Below are 5,998 nucleotides of genomic sequence, written 5' to 3' on the forward strand. Positions count from 1 at the left end.
GTGGTTTACGTAATCATATCTTAAAGGGATAGTTCACCCAATAATGAATATTCTCTCATCATTTACTCACCCTCATGTCATCCCAGATGTGTTTGACTTTCTTTCTTCTGCAGAACACAAATGAAGATTTTTAGAAGAATATCTCAGCTCTGTAGGTCCATATAATGCAAGTGAATGGTGACTAGAACATTAAATCTCATAAAGGCAGCATAAAAGTATTCCATAAGACTCCAGTGGTTACATAAATGTCTTAAGAAGTGATATGATAGGTGTGGATGAGAAACAGATCAATATTTAAGTCCTTTTTTACTATAAATCTCCACCTTTGACCAGCCCGACCACTAGGTGGCGATGTGCACAAAGCGTACAATTGCCAAAAAACAAAAGAACTGGAATCTGGAAGTGAAAGTGGAGATTTATAGGAGAAAAAGGACTTAAATATTGATCTGGCCACCAAAAAATAGTTCTGGTCACCATTCACTTGCATTGTATGGATCTATGGAGCTGTAGTTTTTCATTCGTGAACGACTCTCTCGAATGAATCAGTTAATGAATCAGTAAAAATCGATTATTCAATGACTCGCTCAATACAAATTAAGCATGCTTATTTGTCGCCACCTACTGATGCACAGATAATCCGCAGAACTTGTGACTGAACGAATTCAAACTGACTCAACTCACTTGGATGAATCAAAATCCCCACTACTATACAACACCGTAACCTTGTACCCCCTCGAAAACCCTGATTTAAGGTATCATTCATGTCTTTAACACAAACAGTGCGGGACACACTGAAGTTTAATGTTAATAATGAAATAATAATAGTGATAACTGACTTTACAAACGTCACTAATAGGTCTGTTTATAACAGAAAAGTGTTTTTAATGCTTTGTTTACTTAGTGAGGATATACACCGATCAGCCACAACATTAAAACCACCTGCCTAATATTGTGTAGATCCCCCTCGTGCCACCAAAACAGCGCCAACCCGCATCTCAGAATAGCATTCAGAGATGATATTCTTCTCACCACAATTGTACAGAGCGGTTATCTGAGTTACCGTAGACTTTGTCAGTTCAAACCGGTCTGGCCATTCTCTGTTGACCTCTCTCATCAACAAGGTGTTTCCGTCCACAGAACTGCCACTCACAGGATGTTTTTTTGTTTTTGGCACCATTCTGAGTAAACTCTAGAGACTGTTGTGTGTGAAAATCCCAGAAATACTCAAACCCGCCCATCTGGCATCAACAATCATGCCAAGCTCCAAATCACCGAGATCAAATTTTTTCTCCATTCTGATGGTTGATGTGAATATTAACTGAAGCTCCTGACCTGTATCTGCATGATTTTATGCACTGCACTGCTGCCACATGATTGGCTGATAAGATAATTGCATGGATGAATATATTTGTTCCCATCATGCCATTTCTGACTGCACAAACACACTTCCCTCTTTCTCAAAACATCAACAAATGCAGTTAATTCACCTGTGTGTGTACAACTTTGGAACCACCCCTGGGTTCTAGCAAATATTGTCATCTCCTTAATATTGTATCTATGCAATGTTCTCACTATTATCGTGAAAACAATGTGTTTGTTAGAAAGTGTAACACCTGAAGCGACAATCATCTTTCTTTCTGCATTAATGTGAGTCTGTTCCTGGGGCAGAATGAGTTACAAACTTACTGGAAAAAGCTAACGGCCGTTACGCTTGAACGAACCTCATCACACTTTTAATACGAGTCTATCTATAATCTCAGTTGCACAAACACAGAAGAGACGCACAAACAGGAACATGAGAAGGTGGCTTCTGGATTTAAACAGGAACTAAGATCTGACCTATTTCCAAATGACTTCTGTTATCAGATCAAGTATCTTTGTTTGTTTGTGAAGACATTCTGGATCACGGCAAAACATTTAATTAATGTAGTGTTGTGACGCTTGGTCAATTGAAAATCCTATTTGTTATTCAGATAGAAGTATCTATAACTGGTGAATCTGGCTCAGAAAAGTTGAGATGATGAATGTTTTGGTTTTACTACAGTCAACCCTGACACACTGTAATGAAAAAGCAGTTTCAGCCATTTAATGATTCTCTTATTGACAGCCAATAGAAGACGCTCTACAACAAAGCAAACGCTACTAAAAGCATTTTATTTTTCATTGGCATGATAAGGTTGTATGAAATGCAGCCAGTTAGTTAAAGATCTGTGTAGTTAAACAGGAAGTTTACATGTTTAATATCAGGAGCACAGGTTGAGTGGAAATTCACTACAATCATAATTCTGTCCTGACAACATTGTGCGCAATGATCGAATCTGACGTCACTTTTGATGAAAATTACCTGCAAAATAACGGCTAACTACTTGATTATTTTGTATACACAGACAGCCATCTATTTACTACTGACTGACAGATAAAAGGGTGAATATCACAATAACATTAACACATCACTTTTTCATCCAAAAGTAAAGTTTTTTAGGACCATTCAAACCGGTCTCATGACAAGTCGTCATAAAAGTACAAGATGGCGAAATCGTAAAAAATTGTATGAGCTGCATCATACAAAAACATATGACTTTTACTCCCATAAAGAAAACAAAAATGAAAAGTTTAACCCCTAACCCAAATCTAACAATAAAGTCTATACATAACCATCATTTTAATAGGAAAATCATTGTTGTGTACCATTTTTCTAAAATTGAACCCAAACCCCAAACCTAAACCTGAGCATGACTGTAATAGGAAAATAACTTTTGTGTACCATGGAAGAAAGAAAATATTGGGCTTTGGTATGAGACGAGGGTAGCGTTCATGATTGGTTGGCCTAAAAGTCATTTTGTGCAATTTCGCCATCTAATTTTTTTGCATTGTGCCATTACTTTCAAAGCAATTAAGCACATTTTACCCCAGGATTCTCATTACCGTAATGCATTCATTTCACTTTTAAGTTCTTTATTAATTATGTTGGCCTCACAAAGCCAAAATACTGTTACTCAACAAACATTGTTTTGGGTTTTTTTCAAAATCCCTAAACCAAAACCAGAATCTCAAACTCTAATTCCTCCTAGAGCTTTCAAGCTACATCCACAAAATTTGGTACAGACCTTCAGATTGTTCTGGAATAGTGTGCTATGACTTTTCTAACTGATCGGACTTACGCTTTTCGCAAAGCGGACGATGAAATATATGAAAAATCCCTTAGATTTACATTGGTGGAATGTTCAAATGGACCAACGGAATCCTCGTTAATTCAAATTCTAACATCAAACATTCAAATGTAAACAAACCCACAAAAGGTGTTTATATGCTTTAAGTTGCTCTCTCTCTCTCTCTCTCTCTCTCTCTCTCTCTCTCCCTCTCTCTCTCTCTTCTCTCTCTCTCTCTCTCTCTCTCTCTCCTCTCTCTCTCTCTGCGGGCATTGGAGAAAGATTCTTGAATGACTCAGTAGAAAAACAGGCCTCACTGTTCATTCCTTAGCTCTTACAGAACATCAGCTGAAGTACGGAGCAGCACTCAACACTGCACATTCAGTGTACTTCTCCTCAATCATCCAAAAAGCAAGTTGTAGACCTAGAGCCCTCTTTGCTATGACGAACAAGCTAATTCACCCGCCGGCTCAGGACTCACACAGCTCTGATGAACTTTGTGACTTATTTCTGCACTTCTTTCAGGATAAAATTGTTTCCATTTACCAAACATTCACGTCAACCATTTCTGAAGATCCTCTGCATGAATGTCTGTCTGAACACCCTATCCACCCTTTCTCCTCCTTCACTCCCACTAGCCCATCATCAGTCAGTGATCTAATTTTACATTCCAACTCATCATCCTGTCAGTTGGACCCTGCCCCAACCTCCCTTCTTAAACACTGTGAGTCAGTCATTTCGGCACCTATTTCGCATATTTCTTGCATCTGCCATTGTTCCTACTGATCTTAAAATTGCCGCTGTTACACCAGTCCTTAAAGGTCCCAACTTAGATCCATCTTCCCTCTGCAACTATCGTCCTATTTCTAACCTGCCTTTTATACTAAACTTCTTGAAAAAGTTGTAGCCCCCCAGTTACAATCACATCTTGCAGCTAATAATCTCTATGACCCTGTCCAATCTGGATTCCGCCTATTCCACAGCACTGAAACTGCTCTCAGCTGACTCTGGATTTCTCAGTATTCTTGCTTGACCTGAGCTCTGCTTTGGACACTGTATGCCACAAAACACTCCTTTCCCAACTTTCAGTTATTGGTATTACTGGCATTGCTCTATCCTGGTTTTTTCCTACATCACTAACAGACAGTGTTTCATCTCGATTAAGAAAAACAAATCCCTTACTGCTCCTCTCACTCAGGGTATCCCCCAGGGTTCTGTACTAGGTCCACTACTATTCATAATTCACGTTCTCCCGCTAGGTCAGATCATCCGTCGTCATGGTCTCAGTTATCACTGCTATGCTGATGACACCCAGATTTATACATCAGCATGTTTTGATGAAACATGTGCCATTAGCTCATCAATGTATCAATGTATCAATGTACCTGTATCAATGATGTAGAAAGTTGGTTAAACAGTAATTTCCTCAAATTCAATGCAGACTAAACTGAGATCATGATTTCTGGGCCACAAACACTTATAAGAAATATTGACATTTGTGTCAATATTGATGTAAATCTGACCAAACCCTCTAAAACCATTAAGAATCTGTGAATCTCTTACTTTTGAAGCCCACATCAGAATCATCACTAAAACTGCTTTCTTCCATCTACGTCACATTGCACAACATCGCCCCATTCTCAGACTGAAGGATGCAGAATCACTAGTTCATGCTTTCATAACATCACGTCTCAACTACTGTAACTGCCTCTTTACTGGCCTACCAGCTAAAACTATTGCCCGATTACAATACATCCAAAACTCTGCAGCTAGAGTTCTCACTAACACCAAGCGTTCTGCACACATTACTCCCATCTTGTTTAGTCTTCACTGGCTGCCTGTCTCATGCCGTATTAAGTTTAAAATTCTTCTCCTGATATACAAAGCTCTCAATGACCTGGCACCTCATTATATATGTGATCTGCTGCATCCATACATACCAGCACGCACTCTTCGTCTGATTCCAAATTGTTGTCTATCCCTAGATTTCGTCTATCCACTTTTGGTGGGAGATCCTTCAGTGTAGTTGCATCTAAACTGTGGAACTCTCTACCTCAGAGCCTCCATGACATCTCCTCTATTTCTATCTTTAAACATCGGCTTAAAACACATCTTTTCTCAGTGTATTATCTGTTTATTGCTGATTGATGTTTTCTTTCAGGCTTCATTTCCTTTATGCAAAATATAATTTATTATTACTATTTTTTTCACTTGATTTTGGTGGGAAATATGAGCTGGACATGAGCTTTACAAGTTTTGTGAAATTCACAATGTATATAGATACTGTATGTAGCTATCAGATTTCTCCTGGACATCACACTCAGATCTTCCTGACGTCCATCTGTCTGTAAACACTGATTCCAGATCTTAAAGAGAGATTTTTATGAGCATCTGTCCAGCAGTTTTACAGACATGCAATCTGTCTGCTTTTATAACACACAATTTATCTGACATGACCGCTTTACAGCCCCACACGACCTTTGGCCCCTCTGTGGTCTTCCAGGACGTTTACTAGACGTTCAAACATTCTGGTACGTTCTGTGACCAGCAGAAACAGAGATAATATTATACAGAAACAATTTATGGGATATGTCAAAACTGAAGGATTTACTTTTGTGGGACACTTTCTGAGATACTTGGCTTCTAATAAATTAATTTCAGTTGATGGATCTCCATGAAGATCGTTGGTACACTCAGTAGAAGTTGATTCTGATCAGAAATGACCACAGAAGTATGATGGATGAAGGTTTTTTCAGAGGCTGATGTTGTTTGTTCGGTGTTGGTTGTTCATTAACACACAGAGACACACCTGTACATGTATTTCCTCTTCAAGTTCCTGTTAAAACACA

This window comes from Myxocyprinus asiaticus, chromosome 13 (assembly GCF_019703515.2).
Source record: "Myxocyprinus asiaticus isolate MX2 ecotype Aquarium Trade chromosome 13, UBuf_Myxa_2, whole genome shotgun sequence".
NCBI classification, from domain to species: domain Eukaryota; kingdom Metazoa; phylum Chordata; class Actinopteri; order Cypriniformes; family Catostomidae; genus Myxocyprinus; species Myxocyprinus asiaticus.